Source organism: Ursus maritimus, unplaced genomic scaffold (assembly GCF_017311325.1).
Source record: "Ursus maritimus isolate PB19 unplaced genomic scaffold, ASM1731132v1 scaffold_22, whole genome shotgun sequence".
In the NCBI taxonomy this organism is placed as follows: domain Eukaryota; kingdom Metazoa; phylum Chordata; class Mammalia; order Carnivora; family Ursidae; genus Ursus; species Ursus maritimus.
The window spans coordinates 37,755,826-37,782,281 of NW_024424675.1; positions in this window are offsets into that span (position 1 = coordinate 37,755,826).

The following is a 26,456-nucleotide window of genomic DNA, read 5'->3' on the forward strand; positions in this document are numbered from 1 at the left end:
CTCCCTGATGTTTCCCAGGGCACGGTGCTTCTCAGATGTGCGCCTGAGTTTCATCCCTGCGCTGGCTTTCCGCAGCTGATAGGGCAGGTTTGGCCACACCTGTCTCCTGGATGGGAAACAGACGTGCAGGGAGGTCAGGTGGCTGACCCCGTCTCACCCAGCCAATTAGGGAGGAAGCCAGGAGGAGGCGCCCCTACCCTCCATGTCTGGACCCTGCACCCAGTGGGGTGTTTGCACTCAGGAGCATTTGGAAATTACTTCCATCTTCTCCTGTTGTTTTACAAGCAATTTTGGGAGAGCGGACTGAGTCTAAAACGTTACCCACCTCCTGACTGTAATGAAACCAGTTGGAGAGAGGCACATGTGTTGCTTGGAGTCCCCTGGGCACATTAAACCGTGTTCTCACTAATAAGAACCAGCGCCGCATTGGAACATGGATGGAACATTTACTCCCCTGAGTGCACCTGAGCAGTTCTGGAGGGTGGGGCTGCTGCTGTCGGCTTCTGGTAGCTGTGGCTCCTAATGAGCCTCCAGGCTCTTTAGGAATGTGATCTACCTAAGTCTCCCAGGATGGGCAATGGAGGAGGGCACATTGACCAAAGAATGCCAGAGAAATCCTCACTGGACCTTCTCTATGTTTCTCGGTAAGACTGTGAAGTTTCTGAACGGGAGAAAGGAGACTTGACAATCAAACAGGGTCCTTTGCTATAGGCAACAGGAGGAGACTATGCATAAGGATAGAACACTATGGAAGTGCTCAGAGGATGGAAGGAAAAGACTAGAAAATGAGGTTTGGGGGAAAAAAATCAAGTCCTGCAGATCCAGGGGGATCTCAGTAGCAAAACCTGTCTGATGGTCTCATCTGGAACAGGAGCTGAAATGAACTACCTCTGTCTTCCATCGGGGTCCTTTTGATAAGATCCCACCATTTTGAACACTTCCTCACTTTCTGCACAATGAGCTGTGTCGGGCTCACCTTGTCCTTTTCCTGTCCTGACCCTAGATTCATCCATTTCTCAAGGAGCCCTGGTTGCTTTTTGTGGGGAACAGTGTTTAGACACCAGGATGGCGTGTAAGGTGCACGCCCTGCTGCCAGGCTGTCGTTGCTTCTCAGCCCCCAGCAGACAGAGCATCTGTGTGCACCTGCATGTGTGTGCACGTGGGTGCATGTGTGTGTGTGATCTAACGGGACTTCGTACTGATGTCTTCGTGCCAGCCTAATGCCATGGGGCTCCCTGTTGCCTTTCTGTGTCCCATGTTGGTGCCCCCCCTTCTTCTGCAGTGGGAACCCAGGATTTCAGCACAGCCAAGATACTTACTCATTTGCTTAATCCTACAACACACACACGATCATTTCAGATTTGCCTTACGCAAACCACTGCAACAGGCTGTCTACTGAACAGAGTTCAGCATTCATTTGCGGTCCTTTTGTGTCATCAAACGGAGGGTCGATAGCCCAGGTGCTAGGTTCAGAAGGTATGTGGGTTGGTAACCTCTGCTTGGCTGTGTAATTCCTAAAATGCAGCTCGTTTCCTTTTTTGTTTGTTTTTATTCCATTTTAGAGATTTTCCCTATTCTCGTTGATATCATACTATTATTCGAAAATAACTTATTCTATGTTAATCTTGTTAATGATTACCCAGATTCCAGAAGACTAAACTATGTGAAGACAGTATTGTCAGTGGGTGGGCCTCCCTTTCCTGTTACTTCTACCAGCCCCACCACCACTGGGGATCAGTGTCATTAGTCTTTGGTTATCAGACCTGTATGTCTTTTTTCAAAAAATAAGCAGATAGGTATAAAACCATAACAAAGGTCATCTAGGTAGGAGGGTAGAAACTGTGATTGTTCTATGACTTTAAAGGAGAATGGACAAACGCAGCAGGTACTTAAATGTTAATTTTATTTATTTTTTTGACACAAGGACAGAGCACAAGCAGGGGGAGTGGGAGGCAGAGGGAGAGGGAATAGCAGACTCCCGGCTGAGCAAGGAGCCCCATGTGGGGCTCGATCCCAGCACCCTAGGATCATGACCTGAGCCAAAGGCAGTCACTTAACTGACTGAGCCACCCAGCTACCCTTAAATGTTAATTTTTGAAATAAATAAAGCCCCTCCCCCTGGTGGTCATCACAGCTCAGACCAGCCCCATTCCTGCACCTCTCGGACTGTCCTTTTCTACCCTCTGAAATCATTTTCTCATCCCCAGGACAGATGATGCTAAAAATACCCATAAGTGTCCTCATTGATAGACCCCAGTTCCTGGAGGCCCTGGGGCCTTCTGCTTCAGTGACTCACCAGCTGATCTGGGGAAGCAGGGCCGCCAGGATGCATTTGGCTTGCGGCTGGGTTGGCAGATTCGAAGTGGAGAGTGCCCTAATTGGATTCCAGCACACAGACCTTCCTCAAGGCATCCTGGAGAATATTGCTTAGGTGAGGCCTGAAACAAAGTGAGGTTCAATATATCGCGCTCAGACCCCGATTACCCACAACCCACCTGTCATGTTGCCCCTCCCTCACCAAAAGCCAGCTGCAGAGTCCTCTCTCTGCCTCTTCCCCTCAGGCGTTTGCACCTGCTGTTTCCTGTACCTAGAATAATCCTCCCAGAGATGTTCTGAGATTGGGTCACTCTTGTCAGTCGACGCCAATGCCACCTCATTGGAAAGCCTATTCCTAACTGTATTCATCTTCTTGGGCTCCCAGAACAAGGTACCACAGACTAGGGGGCATAAAGCACAGAAATTTCTTTCTCACAGTTCCAGAGACTAGAAATCTGAGATCAGGAGCCAACACGGGGTTTCTCCGCCCTCTGTGTGTGTGTGTCCTCCTCTCCTGTTCTTAGAAGGACGCCATCCTATTGGATTAGGGCCCACTTGGTGACCTCATTGTAATTTCATTATCCCTTTAAAGACTTCAAATATATTCCTGACTACAAATATAGTCAGATTCTAAAATAGTGCCGTTAGGGCTTCAATGTATGAATTTGGAGGGTAGGAACACAGTTCAGCCTATAACACTGACCATTCCATTTAAATGCCCTCATTCTGCCCCATCACCCTTTATCCTATATTCTACCCTGCCTTCTTCAGAGCACTCATCACTTTCCAAGATCCCCTGAAACAATATTTTCTTACTTATTTATGGCTCATTAGCTACTCAGGATCAGAACTGTCCAGTGAAATATAATACAGGTGCAAATGTAGACATATACATAATTTAAAATTCTCTAGTAGCCACACTGAAAAAAAGTAAAAAGAAAATGGGTAGAATTAATCTCACTAATATATTTGATTAACCCAATATATCAAAAATATTATCATTTCAACATGCAAGCAATATAAGTGTTATTAATGGTATGTTTTATGGGTGGTTTTTTTTGGGTTTTTTTGTACTACGTCTTCAAAACCTGGTGTGTATTTTACACTTAATAGCACATCTCAATTGGGCCCAGCCACGTTTTAAGTGCTTAAGAGCCACATGTGACTTGTGGCTCCACACTGGGCAACACAGCTTTAGATTATAAGTTCCAGCAGAGCAGACCCTCATTTCCTTTTTGTGACGCCGTATCCCTCGTGCCCGGCACGTGGTAGGCATTCAGTATTTGCTGAGTGACTGGTTGGATAGATAATGTGCTGGGCAAGGTTGGCTCCCCTTGCCATACCCAAGGCCGACCTGTTCATCAGAGTGGTCTTTCCTAAGTGTCGGGAGAAGATCCTGTCGTTTTGCAATAGATGCTTCCAGAAGAGTGCATTTGTCATGCGAGTTGACCCTTTTGGCTGTCTCTGATCTAACCCATACCCGGGTTGCACGTCCTTGTTTCAATCCAAGTAGTCAAGGTTGTTTGCCTCGAAGCTTTGTTGCTTGTCTGGGGTGTATGTGTTACCTGCCAGATGTGAAAGCCAGAGCCAGATACTCATGTCGCAAGAGGCCGCCTGGCCAGGAGGGTGGTGGAGACAGCAGGTCCGGCGCCCATGTAGTCTGGCTGGTAGGAAATTTGACTTTGGGCAACTTTCTTGCTTCCTCAGTATAAATCCTGGAGTAAGAAACAATGGCAAGTGTATTTGTTTATGTGTCTTGGAGAGCCCACCACACTTCATTCTGCTTGATTTCTTCTTCCCCTCATTGAGCACTGCTGAACTTTATGCTGTGCTTGGATCACGATTCCGCTCTAAACCACGCTTCTAAAATCCTATTCCCAAATTCAAATCAAAACCACGCTGAGATACCACCTTACGCCAGTTAGAATGGCAAAAATAGACAAGGCAGGAAACAACAATTGCTGGAGAGGATGTGGAGAAAGGGGATCCCTCCTACATTGTTGGTGGGAATGCAAGCTGGTACAGCCACTCTGGAAAACAGTGTGGAGGTCCCTTAAAAAGTTAAAAATTGAGCTACCCTATGATCCAGCCATTGCACTACTGGGTGTTTACCCCAAAGATACAGACATAGTGAAGAGAAGGGCCATATGCACCCCAATGTTCATAGCAGCATTGTCCACAATAGCTAAATCATGGAAGGAGCCGAGATGCCCTTCAACAGATGAGTGGATTAAGAAGTTGTGGTCCATATATACAATGGAATATTACTCAGCTATCAGAAAGAACGAGTTCTCAACATTTGCTACAACATGGACGGCACTGGAGGAGATAATGCTAAGTGAAATAAGTCAAGCAGAGAAAGACAACTATCATAAGATTTCTCTCATCTATGGAACATAAGAACTAGGATGATCGGTAGGGGAAGAAAGGGATAAAGAAAGGGGGGGTAATCAGAAGGGGGAATGAAACATGAGAGACTATGGACGATGAGAAACAAACTGAGGGCCTCAGAGGGGAGGGGGGTGGGGGAATGGGATAGACCGGTGATGGGTAGTAAGGAGGGCACGTATTGCATGGTGCACTGGGTGTTATACACAACTAATGAATCATTGAGCCTTACATCGGAAACCGGGGATGTACTGTATGGTGACTAACATAATAAAAAATCATTAAAAAAAATAATAAAATAAAATAAAATCCTATTCCCAGCCCAGTGCAGGCAGACCCAAACCGGCACATTATTTATAAGAATAACGTAGCTCTCGGGTAGGACGGCATGTCTGGGGAGCCTGCCAGCCAAGGATGGCTTTGATCTTGTTTGTGGTGGTTCGCATACGGAACTGTTCATGTATCTGATAGCCCAGAGAACACCCGGAGCTTCCGTGGTCCCAACAGTGCTATTTCATCTGTCCTGGGCTCTGTGGGAGCCCTTGGGAGGCAGTAGGGCCAGGCCGAGTAAGGCCTGGCAGGCCCCGGCAAGGAGCTGGGGTTTTACTCCAAGTGTGCTGGAAAGCCAGTGGAGGGCTCCAAGCCGAGGAGAAATGTGACCTGACTCAGGTTCTGCGGGCTCCCTCTGGCTACGAGAAGATGGGAACAGGGAACCAGGGAGGTGGGAGGGCCCCAAAACAGTTCAGGTGGGAGATAAAGTGGCCTAGTTAGGATGCAAATCCCCTTCCCATCATCGTTCCCCGAAGGTGAGAGGAGCTCATCATTGCAATGTTAGGATCTTCTTGAGGGGTTTGGTGGGACTCTGAGTGATCTACCTGCCCCATTTTTCTAGAACATGCATAATAAGAATGAATGTGATGCCTGCTCAAAGTTGGGAGTGTGGGAAGAGGGTTCTTTTCTATTGTTCTGTAATTCGTGGGAGTATTAAATTATCTAAATTTGGTAGACTTCTAAGGATTGTGCCAATCCTTCAAAGAAGTGTGTGGTCAGTTAGACGAGGGGAGTAAAAGATTGTTCCAGAATGCCTTGAGCTCTCAAGTCAGTGTCCCAGTGCTGCCTGAAATGTCACCACTCTACCCTTGGGGCCAAGCATTGCCCTTGTCCTGCTTCTTATCCTCCCCCTGACTCTGGATTCTCAGTGCAGACACTGTTGAGTGGTGTGTGTGTGCTTTCTACTGTCTTCCAGCCATAGTGATGGGAAAGCATCTCGATGTAGACAGCTGCAGAAGCTTCAGGATATTCTCTGCTTCTCTTCTTACTCTCCCCTGTGTGCCTCGAGTTAGCCTTCTGTCGTGTAAGCCTGCTTATGGAATTCTCCTGCTTGAAACCCTCCAGAACCTTCTCAGAGCACTTAGACTAAAACCCAAGCTGCTCCCTATGGCCTGCATGGCCAAGCATGATCTGCCCCCACAGCCTCCTGCCGTCTGCCTCTGGTTCACTCTCTCCAGCCTACACTACCATTCCTTCCATTGGTTGAACATGCCAAGATGGTTCCCACCTCAGGGCCTTTGCCCTTGCTGTTCCCTATGCCTAGAACACTGTTCCCTCCTCTGTGTGGCAGGCTCATTCTGTTCTTTCAAGTCTTTATTCAAACAGCTTTTCTTCAGAGAGGTTTGCCTTGATCATCAGATTACAAGTGACCACTCGGGTCACCCATCATTGTTTTATTGCCTTCAGAGCAGTCACCACTAATGGGAAGGATTTCTGTCTATTTTTTATCTACTCATTCATCAGCCACCACGTCTGCACTGTAAGCTGTAGGGATAGGGATCTGGTCTGTCTGATTCGTCACTGTGAACCAGAGCTTAGAAGAGTGTCTGGCACATAGTAAGTGCTCAGTAAGTATTTGCTGAACGAATAAACAAACTTATAGCTTCAATACTCCAAATATAGTTTGGTATCTCCTAGTATAGTTCTTAGGTGAGAGCTGCTGGCTGGTTCTCTCTCAGGCATGGTGTGCTATGGTACCCGACACTGATGGGGCTTCCTTAGCAGGGAGAGCCTTCTCGATGGGATGGGAGGAGTTCCTGAGGTGGGCTGTGTCATTCCCTTAGCCAGGACCCAAAATCACCTCCCATCACCCACAGCATTGAGCCTATAAAGTCTTCACCTTGATCCTGACAACCATTGGAGGCCAGCCCTTTGCTGCCTGTCTACCCTCGTCTCTGCAGTTCAGCCTCTGCCTTGCCTGTTCCCATGTGCTCTCACCTTTCACCTGCCTCTCCACCGTCCCCTCCCTGACACCTGGCCCCTCCCAGCCTCGTTCGATAAGCTTGGAACTCTCCATGTGTCTAATGTCTTTGAAGAACTTGTGTGAGTCAGGAATGAACTCTTCCTTAAATGTTCCGTAGAACTCACCTACCAAACTCAGGGATCTTCCTCCCCTGGCTCTTGGATGCCTGGGCAGCTCAGACCTCCAACTTGTAGTTCTCAGTTCAATGAGATTGCTGAACACGATCTCTGTCTCTATATCTGTGTCTGTCTCTAGCTCGACCTCTGTCTCTCTATCTCTCTGTCTCTCTCTATCTCTGTCTCTCTCTCTCTGAGGCCATGTGAGGACCTCGCGAGAAGGCAGCCATCTGGAAGCCAGGAGGAGAGATCTCCCCAGAAGCTGAATTGGCCGGAACATTGATCTCAGACTCCCAGCCCTCAGAACTATGAGCAATGAGTTTCTGTTGTTTAAGACACCAGCCTGTGACTGTCTGTTAGAGTGGCCCGAGCTGGCTGAGACAAATGCCTTACTCTACACTGAACCCTTTATGTTCACTGCCTCTCATTTTCCCTAACCCTGAACTTGGCCAGAGTGTCTTCATTTCACAGAAGAGGCAAGCAGAGTCTTGGTCAGATAAATCCCTAATGTCAGAGAGGTAGGTCGTAACCTTGTTCGAGAGAGGTTCGTTGGTGGCCCCTGAGCTATGTCGTGCTGATTTTTTCTTATTAAAATTTTTAAAAAATCATTTCTAATGTTTACAAATTAGAGATTTCATGTGAAAATGGACATTTTTGGCTTCTTTTGAGTTTGTGTTTCCCTGGACAACGAGTAAGAACTGTTGTGCCCGATGTTGGTCTGAGGGTCTTGCTGAAAACGGTAGGAAATGGACCAGCCAGCATCCCTGCCAATGCCTTTCCTTTCTGGGGTTAACGTTGCTGGGCCATGGCCCCTGGAAACTCCGGGCATCCACCCACCACAGGCCTTGAGTCTCTTCCTGGATCAGAGCTGTCTGTCCAGGGAGGGTCTGCATTGTCACAGAGACATCAGAAGCCCTGGGTGCTTCACAAAGCAGGTGCTTTTGAAGAACAGATATACTAATTCAGGAAGGATTGTGGGACGGGGTAGGTAGGTTCCTACCTGCAGACCGTGTTACGACTTTCTCCAGGGCGCCCCTTTATGTGATGACGTCCCCCACCCCTACTGCCTGTGAGCTGAGAGGGTGGGCCCTGGAGCCCGGAGGGCTGCATGTGAGGCCTGGCCCTGTCGCTTCCCAGCCCTGCGACTCTAGGCGAGCTCCTAGATCTCCAGCCTCCCTGCAGGGGGTGGGCCAGAGGAAGATTTCAGGGGTACGAAATGTGTTCACGGACACACCGGGGCCCTGCTACTGCTTTGTGCGTGAGGCTCTCCCCCCAGACACCTGGTAAATCAAGCTTGTGTGATTCATCCAAGGACATGCAGTGAAGAGGAGCTGCGACTTTTCCTGCCCACGTGGTCCCCCCTCTGGAAGACAGAGGGGCACTGGGTGAGAAAGGGAGTGCTCACTCAGCTCTACGGGCCATGGGATTCTGCCACAAGGCTCTGCCTCCCAGAGCCCACATCTCTCAACCCCCACCCTTGTCGTACAACCTGCTGGGTGACAGAGAGCGGTCCCTTGGTCACTATCTGAGGGCTCTCCAGTGTCCTGCAGGACAGGAAGTGGGAGAGATGCTGGGCACACAACAGAGCTGGGCACACAACAGAGCTGGGCAGACTCCCCATATAAGCGCCCTGCAGATGCCCCCTGCCCAACACGAACTCTGGCCTAGAAATGCGGTCGGGCTTTTTTTTTTTTTTAAGTTTCTGCCTTTTGGAAGCTGTTTTGTTTTGTTTTGTTTTGTTTTGTTTTGTTTTGTTACTTCTGGGCCCTTTTCAGAGCCCCTAGCCACACTTGTTTTGTTTTGTTTTGTTTTTTGGAGATGGTGTTTCCTCCTGGGAAATTTGTTTTGCCACCTGTGTGCCGTGCGATCTCGGGCACTGACAAGAATGCCTCATGTCTGGGAAGTGTTTTGCACAATTCCTGGGGCCCCGTCACCTGCGTCACCCTGAGAAGGAGGCAGGCAGTGCGTTCGGCTCGCCCATTTCATGGTCGATGAAGCGGAGGTCGGAAGAGAAGTTTGCAGCTGAGGGTCACCGGGACGCAGGAGTGATGTTCGGTGTTTAACAACAGTCAGCTGTGGGGTCGGGGCAGGGCCCGGAGGCCCCAGCCATGCAAGGCATTGGCCATTTAGCTGCAGGATCACGGGAAGATCCAGGAGGTACCAGGGGCAGGTCTGGGGTGACAGGATGGTGTTCGTATCTCCAAACAGGAGCCACTTACCACCTGGGGCAGGTTATTTCCGACTGGTGCTGGGACGTAGCATCCGGGACTCTTGGGTAGCAGACAGTGGAAGCTCTGGCTAATTTAAGCACTAAGGGACTGTCTTTATCGGTTCGGGCCACTGGAACAGAACCGTAGACTGCGTGGTATTTATTTGTCACAGTTCAGGTGGCTGGAAGGCTGAGGTCACAGTGCCAGCATGGCTGGGTTCTGGCGAGAGCCTCTTCCAGGCTAGCGCCGGCTAACTTCTCCCTGTATCCTCACCCGGCAGAAAGAAAGCGTGTTCTGGGGTCTTTTCTTATAGGGGTACCCATCCCATTCATGAGGGCTCCACGCTAACAACCTAATCACCTCCCGGAGCCCCCACCTCCTCATACCCTCACATTGGGATTTGGGTTTCATTCAGTGAATTTGGGGGTGGGGGGCACAAACATTTGGTCCAATTGCAGGGACTTTATAAAGAACATGGGGTCACTTACAGAGTAGGTGGGAAGAGGGCCAGCCAGACCCAGAGAAGGATGGGGAGCAGAGAGCTCCAGGAACCTCTGGGGCAGACAGTCTCGGCAGTTCCTGGGGAGCACTGCTCTAGGGATGACCCAGCTCCCGCATCTGCTTGTTGCATCATCCATAGAGAGCCTAGTTGGCCCAGCTTGGGTCACATGCCCCCTTTGGCCGAGGTAGGGCCGGGTACCTAGACTGACAGCCCCCCAAGACTGTGTAGTGCGGGATGAGGGACGAAGGGGGGATGGAAGGGGGGATGGAAGCTGGGTGCAGGAAAGCAACAGATGTCTGTTGCAACAAGAATGAGAGCAGATCAGAGAATGTTCGGGCTAAGCCGTCCTCTCATTGAGCCACGAGCCCAGAGGGGAGTCCATGGGCCCAGAGAGTTACTTGTGATCACACGGTGGGCACCATCACCAAAACTGGTGGGTGATCTTTTCTTCCCCAAACATGGATTTTCTAAGAAAACTTCACTCCAAAAAACAGGCTCCAAAGATGTTGGCTAATCTCTGTTTTCACTGTACACTTACGTGTATCAGGCACTGTGGGCTCGTGTTCTTAAAGCAGCCCCACAGAACGTCTGCTGGAGTACATCCTATTATTATTGACCCATTCTGCAGATGAGTAAATGGAGGCTCAGAAAGATTATGCAACTTGCCCAAGTACTAGGGCAAAGATTTTTAAAATAAACTTTTTATTAAAAAAATTTTAAGAAAAGTATATAAATATTAACTCTACAGTTCGAGTTTCCACCCAGTGCCAGGAGACTAGTCCCTGGCTCAAAAACCAGCTCATGGCCTGTGTCCCCGAACTGCCTTCATGTCCCCTTCCACCCCCCACACTCCTGGTGGTTTTGCCTGGTTTTGAGCTTTCTACAAACGGAATCATACATTTGTGCAATTCTGTGTCTGGCTTCTTTTTGCTCAGTGTTATGTTTGAATATTTCCATCCAGCGTACGTGGTCACAGTTCCTTCCTTCTCATGATGTGAGCTAGGATTTCTCGACCTCAGCAGCACTGACGTGTTGGAGAGGGCAAATCTTTCTTGTGGGGGGCTGTCCTGTGCACTGCAGGGTGTGGGTAGCAGCATCCGTGACCTCGACCCACTAGGTGCTGGTAGCACCCCCGGTTGTGACTGTCAGAAGTGTCTCCAGATGTTGCCGAATGTCCCCAGTGGAGAACCAGTGCCGTCGAGGATCCTGTGGTGTGAGCGTGTCGCAGCTCGTTCCCCTAGTCTGCCGTGTGGCTACTTGGCCTCTCCCCAGTGTCGGGTTATAGTCTTAATGCCGCTAGTACCGTCCTCGAGTGTGTCTTCTGGGAGCTACCCGTACACACGTCTACCATGCAGACACCTAAGAGTGAATTTCTAAGTCGTAGCATGCGTCTGTGTTGAGCTTTTATACGCTTCCGAAACATTGCTTCTCTGAGTGTTTGTACCCATTCTCACTCCACCGGCCACGGATGAGAATTCCAGAATGCTCCACATCCTCATGGGGCTTGACTTTGAACTGGGGGTTTTTGAAGGTTGGGGCATGGCTCTTCCTCTTTTTGCCGTTCACACTGCCTGGCATAATAAATCCCACACAGCAGACACCGCTTGCGGAACAAATACAGACAGGAATTCTGGCCTTTGACTCGAAGGTCCCATAACCCTGATGTCGTGATGCTCAGCTCTGGTCCTCATGAGCAGTTGCTCCTGGGGGGCGGGGCGCGCTCCTTCCTGCGTTGGTGACAAGGTGTCTCCCTCATCAGCAACTCCAAGCAGCTCATGAGCCCTGGGGACGAGGCCACATATTCACTTTCTAGGCGAGTTTCATATCCTGCCACAGCTGTCAGAGCCAAGTGTCAAAATGTGATTGCAAAGGTTTGGTTCAAGCTTTGTCATTCAAACAAGACTTGTCAATCAAGCGAGAACCTGCTTTTTCTTTCATCCTGCGGCTGTATTTTTACAACGAGGTGGGACTCTTTTAGGACTAAGTTGCATAGCCCTTAAATATTAAGTGTGTTGTAGGCAGACCCTCTACCCGCCTGGGTTTTTGTTTTTTTTTTTAAGATTTTATTTATTTATTTGACAGAAAGAGAGACAGCCAGTGAGAAAGGGAACACAAGCAGGGGGAGTGGGAGAGGAAGAAGCAGGCTCCCAGCAGAGGAGCCCTATGCAGGGCTCGATCCCAGGATGCTGGGATCATGCCCTGAGCTGAAGGCAGACGCTTAACGACTGAGCCACCCCCCACCAGCCTGGGTTTTTAAACACACATCCCACCACTGGGTCATCGCTGTCGTCACCATCATTGTCACCACGCTGCTCGTCTCTGAAGCTTTCTGTGTTCAGAGTGTTTTCACACACTCTCTCTCATTTGATCCCCACAATAAATCTTGAAACATAGCAGAGCGGGGAATCAGGCTTTCACCGGGGAAACAAAAAAGAGGCAAAGAAGTGGAGACTCAGCCACAGGACAGCCCTGGTCCCAGGCAGAAGAAAGTCTTAGCTCCTGGCATTAATTTGGATGCCCCCGTAGAGGGTCTGATTTTTCAAACCACACATTCTGACCTGCAAAAAAAAAAAAAAAAAAAAAAAGTAGGCTTTTCTCATACAGCTGTACTTGACCTGTCATTCTGCCCAATGGTGAACATTTTACTCAAGTCAAAGAAGTCATTTCCAGGTTTTTCCTTCGTGGTCATTTCAGATTTACACTCAGCCGTTCGGGGTGCCCTCACCCGCACCCCAGGGTGGTACCCATCTTTGGAGGCTCCTGTCATTTTAAAGTCACGTCCAAATTTATCACCTGTTTTGGAAGGTGTCCCCTCTCTATTGAAATGTCCTGTTGCAGGTTTGCCATGGACTCTTCTCCACCGGAGGCAGGAGGCCCAGTTTGTGCCCTAAAATGCGGGCAAGGGCGATGTCTCCAGGAGGAAGGGACTTGTTAGGAATGATAAATCACAGGCATTAATAGCAACACAGCACCTGCCTACACTAAAAGGTCAACGAGGATTTAGCCTACTGTGAAATAGAATAGGATTTCAGAGGAGACTACCCCTTGGGGTTAACTTTAGGAGGGTGGGACGAGCTTTGAAAAATCCCCGCAGTCCGTCTCGTGTTGAGCCTAATGTTACCGGATGGACTAATGGCCATAGTGCTGTTCCCACGTCTGTGCCAAGCAAACGTCCATAGTTGCGTCATCATTTTACCAAGAGGCCACTCTTATCCGGGTCTCACAGGTGAAGCCAACAGACTTGACCAAGGCCCCGCCGAGAGGAAGTGGACGAGTCAGGATTCAACCCAGGCCTGCCGAGCCTCAGACTTTGGGCCTCCCTCCTTGAACTGCCAAGATGCGTGGGCCCCGGAGCCCTTTCCAATGGTCTCTGTCACGAAGGGGTAAGTGTTTTTACTCCCTTGTACAGTAACTGCTGAAAGTATCACACTTTCAAGGCAAAAAAGCCATCTGAGTCGTTTTAGTGCCTCTTTTTTTTTTTTTTTTTAATTAATCTTCTTGAAAAAGTCAAGTGAGAAATGTGCAGAGCGCTTATCAGCACCAACAGCCTCACCCCCTCATCGCAGGCTGTGGCGGGAGGGGCAGGAGAGACGTGGGAAATGGGAAAGAAGGAACCAGCAGTGCAACCTCCAGGTCAGATTTTCAGGACCCCAGAAGGTTCTCGAGCCTTAGGGACACACGGAAAGTTTACGGAGGATGCCAGTAATCGGGCTCACCCCACAGCCTTCCGTTCTGTAGCTCTGGGGTGGGTGAGAAGTTAGGTTTTTGTTTTTTGGTGCTTTTTTTAGACTTTATTTTATTCTTTAGAGAGGGGAAGGGGCAGAAAGAGAGAATCTTAAGCAGGCTCCCTGCTGAGCATTGAGCCCAAGGCAGGGCTCCATCTCATGACAGGGAGATCATGACCTGAGCTGAAATCAAGAGTGAGTCACTTAACCAACTGGGCCACCCAGGCGCCCCACAGAAGTTCGGTTTTTCACATGCTCCCCAGCAGCACTTTGGTGCAGGAGATCTGCAGACCCTGCTTTGTGGAATTCTATATCAAACCTGCCATCCCGGCCAGGAGTGGCTCTGAGGCCGAGCTTCAGGGCCACTCTAAGACTTTGAACCAGCTTCAAATCAGCTTGGTGTCTTGGGCTCAGGAGACCTTCGGTCAAGCTCAAGCCTCATTCTAAGCTAGTCTGTGTTTAAGTTCTCTGAGCCTCAGGGAGTAACCAGTGTGAGCACCTGCGTGGAGTAAACTCACAGTGGAAAGTCCACCTAGTTCACTGTGGCTGGAACCGAGTGGCAAGAGATTATGCTTCCAGAGTGGGTAGGGCCTTGTCAACCTCCAGAAGTCTGAACTTCTTGCTCTTTGGCAGTGGGGAGCCCTGAGAAGATCTGGAGCAAGGAATGATGGGGGTGGGGGGCAGGAAGACAGGTCAAAAGGCTGGTATAAGAGACTGAGTAGGGATGGACAGTGGCCTGACCTAAACACATAGCACCACAGATGGGAAGAAGCAGGCTGCACAGGTAATAGGGAGAGGATGAAGTCAAGGTGTTAGAGACTGATGCATTGTAGAAGAAGTCTGGGCACCCCTCCATGCTTAACATGCAAAGCAGCGTCCAGCACATGGTAGGTACCCAAAAATAATTACTGGATGAATGAACAACTGAATGAATTATCTTAGTTCTAGACCCCGTCTGGTTGTGGGAAACAGATGAAATCTTCATGTGAAAACACTAGAAACATGCATACATTCAGAAAGTGGTTCAGCTACTGACAGAGAGTCCCAAAATGGTAATGGCTACAACATAATAGGAGATTCTCTTTCTCTCTCATGTAACAGGCTGCCTGAGCATATGGAGCTCACAGGGCAGCTTCATGATCATCTGAAACCCAGGCCCCTTCTCTGTTGTTCTTTCATCGTTGAAACATAGTTTCCATTTCATGGCCCAGTATGGCTGCTCTCACTCCTGCCATCACATAAGCACTCTGTCTTCATTTTACTTGTGTGTGAACCAGTGGTAAAGGAGGAAGGGCATGTACTTCCTTTAAGGACATGATCCAAATGTTATAAATGTTACTTCTTGTCATTTATTATTGACCAGTATTCAGTTATGTGGCCACACTCAGTGCAGGAGAGGCTGGGAACGATGGTCTTATTCCAACACTCGTCTTCCCAGGAGGAACATGAGGGTTCAATTTCTAAAGTGAAGAGGAGCACAAATACTGGAAGACAAGTAGTCGGCTGTGGTATTCAGATGTGAAGCCCCTTGAGCAGATTTTAACACTTGTTAAATCTGGACGGTGTATCCACGGGTGTTAATCCGTACTTTATGTTTGAAACGTTTCATAGTGACACAAAGTGCTACACAGGTGTGAGCACCCTGCACCATTTCTCTCTGTCTCAGCAAGTGACCCACCGTGATGCCGAGGCTCAGTTTCCTCACCTTCTTCTTGGGTTCGTGGTGAGGAGTCTATGGATGGAATGCAGAGCCTGTCCATGGGGATTCGTGCACTTGGGCTGAAATGGGAACCTCACAACATCGAGAATGTAAATAACAACCTCTGATGAAGAACAACTTACAAAAAGAGGCATTTGTGTTCTTTAACCAGACGTCTGAATGAAGAAGGGTGCTGCCTGCGTTATACCAGCAGCTCACTCATGTCAGGGCCCTGGGCAACTCTGTGATTCTCCAGACCTTGCCCCACGGTCCCAAAATAGTTGTCACACAGCCCCAGATGTCATCTATTCATAGAGCTGTATCCAGTTTGGCACTACGAACACGGGGAGTGGATCCTTCTCGGCTGGGGGGCCATCGTGTGCACGGTAGGCTGTTTAACAGCACCCCTCCCACCCGGCCTCTGCCCACTGGAGGCCACCAGCGGCCCCCACCACCAAGCTGCAACAACCAAAGATGTCTCTGGACACAGCCATACGTCCTCTGAGGGACTACATCTCCCCCAGGCCAGAACCCCTGGGCCAAAGTAGGGATGACAATATTCTCTTAGTGCAGTTTTCTCTGTCTTCAGTGAGGAAAGGACCCCCTCATTTTCCACTGGCCAGCGCGGGTCACGTGCCAGAGCCCCGAAAGGGAGCACCTGCCGTCTCTGCCCTTCTAGAAGGAGGCAGCCCTACCACTGGAGAGGCAGGGGGTGGAGATGGCTGTCCTGGGCGCGCCCAGCAGCGTCTGCACGAGGGGTCTTCACGGGCGGGTCCAGGTGTCTTCCCAGAGCTCTTTACATGTGTGGTAAGGAGTGTCTCCCAGGGTCGGCCTAGCTTGCAGGACCCCCGCAGACGTCTGTGGGGAGCTCAGCATTTGTCAGGCGCTGTATTAGTCCTTTACACACATCCACATGAGGAATGGTCACCTCAGCACTGTGGAGACAGACTATTCTTGTCCCTCCTATGCAGATGAAGAAATGGTGGCTGAGAAAGATTAAGCCACTTGCCCCGGGTCCCCCAGCCCCTGAAGGGCGAGGTGGGCACCGAAGGCCATGCATGCCGCTCAGTGCCCCGTCGGGAGACAGAAACCACACCAGCAGCTCTCATAGAGAAGGTTCCTATAAAGGATCGCTGCCAAGGTACGAAAGAACCGCGAGGCAACCTGAGACCGTGAAGGCACCGCAGGAGGAGCGCGTCCTGGGAGCATTGACCACGCCAGGGCTGGGGCATCCAGGGGAGGCCGGACCTGCCTCAACTCGGAAGCTTGGAGAAAGAGCCAGAGCGGGGCACCAGCGGCTGAGAAGCACAGAGAGGCTGGGCGTGGGCCTGCTGGAGACACAGACTGCCCCTGCTGCGGTCAGACACACTGGCTAGATGCCGACGGCCTCAGGGAGCCGGCACTGGACGGACAGACAGACAGCCTGCCTCCCCCATCCTTCGGCCCCTCGCAGCTGGCAGTGAGGAAGGGTGGTTTTCAGAGTCCCAGCCCGGCATCGCAGGGCAGAGCGCAGAGGGGGCATGTTCGGGGCTCGGGGACGATCCTTCATAACCAGCACGTCTGCCGGCCTCCTTCTCGCCCTGCCTGATGCCGGGAGCCAGGAGGGCTTCACCGAGACGGTAGATGATTGACTGTCTGTTAGGACTGGCCCGAGAGATGGGCCAGATGCCTTGGAGATCCTTCGGCGAAGGCCTCTTGCCTCCAGGATCGCGGCCTTCACTGTGTGCTCGTGAAGCTGACAGCTCCGGGGCAGCCTCTGGGTCTCCGCTCTCCTGGTGGAAGCAGGTGCGTGAACTCCTTCGGTGGGCCGGTTCTGCCATGTTTTCCGTGGAGACCCAGCCCAGAATGGCTCCACGTGAACTCCCGGTGGTTTTTGTAGGCCCCTAATGGCCTCTGCTAATTTCTCTTTGAAATAGATAGAATGGTTCTGCAGCTGAACTCTACTTCAATCACGCCTGCAGTCTTCACGACATTGATGCCATTTTACAGACGAGAAAGCTGAGGCCCGCAGTGGTTCGGCATCCTGCTCGAGGCCACAGTCACTAGTCAGTGGCAGTGGCAGTGGCAGAACCACAGTGCAAAGCCAGGCCTTCCGCCCCCTAATGCTGTCCCTTCCCATCTAACCCCAGGAGGCTGTGACTTTTAAACTGGAGCAAGGATGTGGTCTGAGCCACGTGTAACTTGCAAATCACACAATGTGTTCCACTTTTATGCTGAATTCATCTGAGCCTTGATTCTTGTTTGTTTCAGTGGTATGATTAAGAAAAGCATAATGATTCTCCTCTGGGGTCAGGTGGCTGTGATTGACAGGGCCGTGCACACAGCCAGCAGCTCCGCAGTGGCCGCAGAGTGGGGGCCTGTGCTCCTGACCCTCATCGCCAACCCCCCGGGGAATGACTTGAGGACAGGATGGCATAGAAGGGTCCACCATTTATCAGGCATGCGCTCAGTGCCAGGTGCTCGGCCCTAAGGTGGTACCTATGATCCTCACAATGTCCTGCATAGTGAGGACAGCCACAGCCTTGTACAGATCAGGGAGTATCGGTCCTTAGGTCACGGTTATTAAGCAGTTGCAGGGTGTGGCTGTAGTTCTGACCTGCTCAGCCTCCCATCCTCCCTCACGAGTAACAGCACCTCTGTTTTCCTTTGTGGGGGCCTATCCCTCCCCCACCCTCAGGCCATGCAGAGTTTGGTTGGCACTGACTCTACCTCACCCCCAGCTGCAGGGGAAATTCCTGACTTCCACATTCCATCCCCAGATTACAAGGATTCAGCCAGGGGCTAAGTCACCCAAACAAGGCAAAGGAGACTTGGTCCTACCACCACTCTTGAATTATTGGGAATGAGAAACTGGTTCTTTCTGTTGGACTTAAAGACATATACATGGAGTATCTGGGGTTACAGGAAGACATAGGAAGATGACCTGTCAGAGTATGACACCCAGGAGCTGGGAGAAAGACGGGAGGCAGATTCTTGATGACATCATTTATAACACTGGATCCAACCCTACCTGAAACCATCACTTCCTACCCTAGTTATGCAAGACAATAAATTCTTCACTTTTCTTAAGCCAATTAAGGTTGGCCTCATTTTTACTTGAACTTCACTGTCTCTTGACTGCTGACTAGATCTTTTTTCCAAGCATGTCCTATGTTCTTTCCACCAAACCAAGCCCCTCTCCCCCCAACTCTAGATGGGTTGAGCTTGGACTGGTCTCAACTACAAACTACTGAACTTCTCCTGAGTTGCCAACTTGGCCTCTCATGTGACAAACACTCAAGATTCAACCAATCCCACTTCTTTTATTCTCCAAAAATAATTTAAGATTGCCTATAGATGCCACCTCCCAAATTACCCAGAAATCCAATGTCACCCTCTGCCCCCCCCCCCCCCCCGGATTGTCTGTGAGTGCTGGAACACAGCAGAAAAGTATCCTGGAGGAAGGGGCAACTGAACTGAGTTTTGAAGAGTGCGTTTGTGTTATTCTTTTTTTTTTTTTTTGAAGATTTTATTTATTTATTTGACAGAGATAGAGACAGCCAGCGAGAGAGGGAACACAAGCAGGGGGAGTGGGAGAGGAAGAAGCAGGCTCATAGCAGAGGAGCCTGATGTGGGGCTCGATCCCATAACGCCGGGATCACGCCCTGAGCCGAAGGCAGACGCTTAACCGCTGTGCCACCCAGGCGCCCCCGTTTGTGTTATTCTATCAAAGAGAGCAGGAGGCGTGCTTTCCCAGGGAACCACCCACCTGTGTGAATGGTAGCGAATACACAAGAGAGAGTAGGGCCAAGGGCTTGGAGCTTTACAGTGGGATGCAGGGAGCCTCATGTTTGTAGAAGATGTTCCACTGAAATATCATGTGGAGAAAAGTGTGCATATACCTGCACAGCTGGATGAATTTCACCAAGAGAACACACCCGTGTCAGCTGCAAACGGGTCCAGAAGCAGAGCACAGTCAGTACCCGTAAAGTTTTCTGTCCCTTCCTGTCTCTCTGTGTCCCAAAGGTAAGTTTTCTCCTGACTTCTCATATCTGCATCATGGGTTAGTTTTGCCTGCTTTCAAATTTATAAAAACAGGATCACGTCTGTCCTCTCTTGTCACTGGCTTCTTTAATTCGACCTTGTGAGGCACATCCTTATTATTGTATATAGTTATGCATTGTTTACTCTCAGCACTGTTGGGCAGGGCTTAGCAAACTTTCTCTGGAAAGAGCCAGAGATAGTAGATACACGAGGCTTCTCAGGCCATTTGATCTCTAGCACAATGACTCAACACTACTGTCATCGTGTGAAAGCAGCTGTAGGCAATATTTAAACCAATGGATGGCTGTGTTCTAATAAAACTTTATTTACAACAACAGCAGCCTGGATTACAAACACAGAGCTGTAGTTTTCTGACCCCTGCTGTAGAACATTCCAGTGTGAATAGACCACATTTTATTGATCTGTTCTGTTGAGGAGCTTTTGGGTAGGGTGCAGTTTGAGACTATTTATGAATACGCTGCTATGAACGTTCTTGTCCATGTGTTTGGTGAACAGATGTTTGCATTTCTGTTAGGTATGTTCCAAGGAGTGGAATTGCTAGGTTGAAAGTTATACATATGTTCAGCCCCATAGTTTTGCAAAGTGATCGTCCCGATTTACTTCCCCCGTGTCCGCAAACAGCAATGCCTGGGCTTTCCAGTTGCTCTATTTCACTGCCAACACTTGGTATTTTCACGTGAACCTTTCCGGTGGGTGTGTCCTGGTATTGCTTTATGGTCTCAATTTGCATTTCCCTGAGAAGTAATGAAGCTCAGCACCTGTCCATATGCTTACAGCCGTTTGGGGTAGCTTTGAGAGGTGCCTGTTCCAGTAACATTTGTACCTTTTATATTGGCATAAATTACATCCTGCCCTGATGATAAATCTGGCAGCCTCCTTTGAAGAGTTTGGTTTTCCTTTTCTTCTCTAAACTCAGGAGTCTTCAGGGGCCCATGTTCTGTATATGTTACTAATGTGTCTTTAATTCCAGAATCTACGGTGAAACGTTAGCCCACTAGGAGTTTGTTGAAGTCCTCTTCCCTGAAGGAATTTTGATCTTGTGTCTTGCATGTATAACTACTGTTTTGAAATGCAGAAGCCTAAGGAGCCTAAACTCCTTTGGAGATTGGGACCTAAAAGAGTTTAGACAGTGGGGACCTTTCTGGCTCAGGCAAGGGGGTGTGATCGTGCACCCTGGGGTCCATCACTGAACCAGCCCGGGTATCTGAGTGCAGTTGTGAGCAGTACTTGATGCCTCTATCCGCCCCTGTCTTTTGGCTCAGGACCCTGAAGATCCTCAACGAGTACCTATAAATTGTAGGAGTCACAGGGAAGAAAACCTTTCCAATGGGGCAGGTTGAGAAGTAAATCTGTCTGAGGAGGAAAGATTAGTGACAGTGAATATCATTTGGCAGATTCTGAAATTGTGTGTGTGTGTGTGTGTGTGTGTGTGTGTGTTTGAGAGAGAGAGAGAGAGAAAGAGAGAATATGACTATTGGCTACGGAATAACTATGGCTTATGTAACCCACATAAAAACCTAGCTGCATTGAGGTCTAGCAGGGCAAACAGTCCATGTAAAAACAAAAAGAGTGTTTCAACTCCAAATTCACTAAGAGTCATCTGAATATATATTGGAGCCTTTCGAATAGCATACCAAAGAAGGAACCCGTGGGTAATACATATCAAAACTTCTTTTTACAATTCTTCTTTCTACAATACACAACAGCTGCCATGAAGTTATTTTCTCTTCTTTATCTCCCACATTTAAACAAAATGCAACAAACCAAAAAACTCTGTTTAATTCAACATTCTTGGGCTTTTTGATTTGGATCATTCCCTTATTTCCCAAGTCTGTTAGAAGTCACCAGCTGAAGTTCTCGCAGTTCCCACTGGAACCCCGACGAGCCCTCCCTCAGCTTATCTCCCTTATTGATTATTTTATTTTAAAGGTTTCATTTATTTATTTGTCAGAGAGCAAAAGCAGGGGAAGCAGCAGGCAGAGGGAGAAGCAGGCTCCCCACTGAGCAAGGAGCCTGGCGCGGGGCTCCATCCCAGGACCCTGGGACTATGAACTGAGCCGAAGGCAGATGCTTAACCGACTGAACCACCCAGGCACCCCTCCCTTATTGATTATTGCATTCAATTAAGAAAAGGCTCAGTAGCCAATCAGACAAGATTCCTTCCCGGAGAGGGGAGGATGAGAGCAAAGACGAAGCCGATTTTCTTGAGGGTTTAAGATAAAAGAGGCCATGAATACCCTCATGAGTTCATATTTATGTCCTTGCTACTCTTCGATTCTTGGTCCATGCAAGTATACATCTTTTGAAACTTTTCAAAAAAAAAAAAAGGTACTTTTAGGGAAAAGGGGTCTCTCTGATTTCATTCTTGCGAGTAAGGACATTGAGACCATGACTATGATGGGAACTCATATTTGAGGCTTCTGCTTCCAAAGACTAATCATGGAGCAGGTACCCAGTGCCTGAGGTCTTTACTGGGGCTGGCCACCCAGGGACTCTCTGCACCGCAGGTGCCAAATTTCGCAGGAAGAAAGCCAGTGTTCAACAGAAACCACACTGTTGGTGCGCAGTGAGGGCACCGTGAGCCCCTCTCATCAGGGAATGGTGGGAACCCCTTCTGAAACCCACCTTCTCAGATGCTCTCCTTTGAAAGCCCTTTTAAGCCTTTCAAAGGAGAGCAGCCAGGCCTCCTTTGGTAACCACCCGTGCACAATAATAAAGAACCCTCCCCCCAAACCCTATGAAGCTGTCCGATCATTCTCCCCATTCGGAGGAGAAGAAACTGAGGCTCAGAGGGGTGGAGAACTTTTCTACTAAGAGCTAATAAATGATAAAAGCTGGAAGGAGACTGTGCTTTCACCATGCCCACTGCCTCTCCATTATTTATTTCAGCTTGTAACTACTTAAATAGCCAACATCTACTGAGTTTTTTCTATGGGCCACGCACTGAGTTAACAGCTCATTTACACCTCGCTTTATGAGATCTTCTGTTAACTGTCCTCTCCATTTTACAGATAAGGAAACTGAGGCACAGAGATACTGAAAATGAAACATCGGGGCATAATAATCATGGCCATGTGTTGGGTGCTTTTTAGGGCCAGACTCGGCAGTAAGCATTTTATGTGCTCACTAAGTCTTCATAATATCTTTATAAAATGGGCCTATGGCAGCTCCAGAATTCACGGGTGGAAGGGAGTCAGGGATGGCAGTCTGACTGGAAGGAAGTTTGAGGTTTTCTGTTTTTATCTTTTAAAAAAAAATTTATTTATTTTTTTGGCAGAGACAGCACAAGCAGGGGGAGCGGCAGGCAGAGGGCAAGGGAGAAGCAGGCTCCCTGTCAACCAGAGAGGACCCTGGGATCAGGACCCAAGCCAAAGGCAGACGCTTAACCAACGAAGCCACCCAGGCGCCCGCGAAGTTTGAGGTTTTCTATCCCTTTACCTAAGCCTGAGGAGATCTGATTGTCCACACCAGGAATTGCCGGGGGGGGGGGGCACCCCCAGGGGAGTAGGTGTGACTTTTGTTTCCAGTTTAAGCTGAAGTGCAGGAGTATTAACTAACGTGTTTAAGGCCACACTACTCCTGGGGGGGGGGGCGCTGGTTGATTCCAGTGTCCCCAGGCACTGAGTTGGGCGTCTTCTCCCTGGTGACCCCTGTAGAGCAGAGCTGGACTGGAGGTGAATCTTAATGCAGTAAAGCTCGCATGAGAAGACAATGAAAAGTTCCAGGAGCCAAGGCTGACGAAGGGCTCCAGTTCGCCCAGCAGAAGGGAAAGCAACTCGTTACCCAGTCAGGAAAGGGGAGACCAAGGAGAAACTGGCAGCCTCAGGGCTTCGAGGAGTTTTCAACGCAAATACAGCCCCTGGTAACTTCTCCCTCATTCTCTCCCCCACACATACCCTGGCCCCACCCTGGCGCCCACTCATCAAAGAAGGGGACATACTGGGGTGGGGAGGGCTCCTTGGAACCCTTGACCCGAAAGGAAAAGGTGTGGACCCAGCTGAGGAGAGAAGCTGGGAATTGATCCAAGCCCAGAGGGGCAAACCCGTGCCTCTAGCCAACTTGGAGGCGCAGATAGCAGAGAGGAGAACCAGTTCGTTAGAAGGCCAGGAAGCCAACCAGACAGCTACTCCAGACCCCGTTGAGCCAGGGCCATTGTCTGGCCCTACTTCTCTGCCTGCCCTGCCCAGCACACACATCACCTACCCTGAAGTGATACAGTTTGTGAAACATAACCCTTCCCAACTCTGGAGAAAGGCAACAACTGGTATTGATTTCGCAGATTCTAAAAAGTAATGGTTACTGTTATCCTGCTAATAATGCAATGTAATGTGATATTGAACTCGTTTTTATAGCAGAATTCATATTGATTGAGAGCATCGTAAGGTCTGAAGGGGACACTTCCGTTACATTTTCCTGCAGTTTAGAGGAAAATTAAATTCGGCGGCCAGGGTTGCCAATTCAGGCATTTACCAAGAACGCCGGAGGGAACTCTTGCAAAGCACGCGGGATTATTTCAAGGGCAGAGGTGATGCTCAGCTGAGAGATATCTTCTGTTTCCTGTCTACCCTGAAGCCCCACCCACGCAGCCGAGCACAAGTATGTGACTAGTACTTTCCCAACATTAGAAATCTGAGGACAACCGGTTGCCCCCTTGACTTTTAAGCTCAGGCCAACAACGTTGGGCAGGTTGATCCAGCTCTCCAAGGCCTCAGTGTCCTAATCTGCAAAATGGAAATAACCACGTTCCTAACACTGTAGTTAAATGAGACTGTGAATGGCAAATGTGGGGCACTGTAGCATCTGGCGCGACAATGCGCTTCACACACACGAGTCGCTGCCGCGGCTGCTGCTGACAAAGCTACTGGAACCGTTAAGTCACAGCACGGGTAGTGAGTGCAGCCCAAAGACGCAGGCAGGAGGAGGGACTTCTGCGTTAGCTCAGGGGAGTCTGCGCCCACTCCCATCTCAGAGCAGCCAGTGGGTGTCTGCCACCACCATTCCTTCCCTTGGGGCCTTCCTCAAGCTTCTAGAATTTCCTTCAGGCTCGTGTGCCCCGCTTCCACGCAACACACACTTTGGGGAACGATGACTCCACCCCTTTGCTCCAGCAGTGGGCCCTAATTGGCTTACGGGGAGCCGCGTCCATTTCCACAGGGACCAGTCATTGGTTCGCAGGTGAGCATGTGACCCAGGGGGTCCAACCAGGGTGCGTTTTGTTTGGCCCCGCGCTCGCCGACCCGGGGAACGTGCCTACGCGAGAGTGGACCCGCTGGGGCTGCAGGCATGTCGCCGAGAGCAGAGCTGGGAAAGAGAAAACACCTGCGCCCAGGTGGCACTGTGAAGCCTCTGGATCGTCCACCTGGAGGGTTGCTGCGTGAGACAGATGCCCTTGACTGCACCAGCCAGTTGAAGTTGCCTTTCTCCGTTATTCACACCTAGAAACATCCATCCGGGCTGCGCTTTTATAGAAGCAGTGATCTGCTTTTGTGTCTGCCTTGGAGAAGACAGTAATTTCTCTACTATCTTCTGCATTCACAACTTCTCGCCAGTGTCTAGGACACCTCAGGCACTTAATCATTGTTTGTTGAATCCATCCGACATGACTTACCCTGTGGAACTTGCGGTCTTTTTGAAAAATGAGACACATGGTTTTGAATCTAAATAAGATGTGAGACAAGCTGTCACCAAATCCCAGCCCTAGTCCTACAGGTTGTCAATGTTGTCATACTTAATCTTCCTTGAAGTGACCGTATAATGTTGTTGTGAATGAATGACAAACCCATAGGAACCAGCTGGGCTTTGGGGAAAGATTCACCGAGAAGAGAGGAGGATTTTTCTTTAAAAGGTAAGTTGGAATTGTTATTGAAAGTAGGAGACAGGCTCCAAACAAGGTGTCTGTTAGAACACTTTTGGTTCAAATGGGACAGAAAATTGGTTGCAAAATGGCTTAAGCAAAAAGAGAGAGAGGGAGAGGGAATTTATTGATTCGTGTGAAAGAACGATCCAGGGGCAGATTGATCCTCAGGAATGTAAATGTGAGCAGAATCCTAGCTTCTGTCCATCGCTGAGATCTGCCTTCTTCTGTGTTGGCTTCAGTCTCCCGCTCTGCCTGGGAACAAGATGGTGACAGCAACTGCCACCAGTACTTCTCATGGGTTCGCAAGAGGTGGGAAAGAGCTGGGGGCTCCTGCCTTATTGGCGCAAGTGTCTGTCCTGGAACTAGTGGCTGCGGCTGGGAGGTGTTCTGCTTGATAAGGTTAGGCTTCAGTTGCATGCTTCCCCCCTTTGGTGCAGTCCCATTGTCAGCCCCTGAGACACTAGGGCACTATTGCCAGAAGGCTAGGGTGCTAGGGACAAAAGCAAGAGCTGTCCGCTGCACACAGCAATGGATAGGAGGAGTGGAGACAAAGAGGTGCGCACATACCCCCAGCTCACTCTGTCCCTCCTCAGGCCCTGGGCTGGGAATGCAGGGCTGCGTGAGAGATAGGGCCTGGCTTTGAGGAGCTCACAGCCCAGATGACAGGTGGGAGTTTTATTCCTGTGTGGCTTGGGATAAGGATGAGGCGCAGAGCTGGGCAGGACCTCTGGCCTCTCCCCAGCCCTTATCCCTTATCCCTTATCTTTCCAATCGGTGTCAGATCCCCAAGCCCCATCGAGGAGATGGAAGGGATGCAGGCCTGCTTAGAGAGCTCTGGAGGGACCCGAGCTGGATTGAGCCTCTGTCTTCCTGAGGAAGAAATATAGCATCAAGGACAGGGGGAAAATTAGCACTTGAGAGAAAACAGTTTCTCTAGGTGACACCTTTTTTTAATGGTGGAGCTTGTTTGTTATACCTCGGGACAATCCTAGAGCCTGTGTGAGACCCGGCACATGGCAATCTGACACGCAGTCAGGTCGAGCCAATAATTTCTTATAGTTCTCCCCCTACCCCCGACTTCTTTAGACTTCTAGGACTTGGCCTTGGGGTGAATATTGCCTTATGATTTATTCTGCTCACGGTGCCTGGCATACAGTAGGTGCTCAGCTGTTTGGTTTCCTGGCATTTCCATAAATGCATGGTGCATCAGCAGTCTGCAGAAAAGGAGGGTCTATATCCTTAAAAACCTTGCTGCGGAGTCAGGGCTGACCAATTTTTAAACATGCAGAAAAAGAGCGTGTTGATG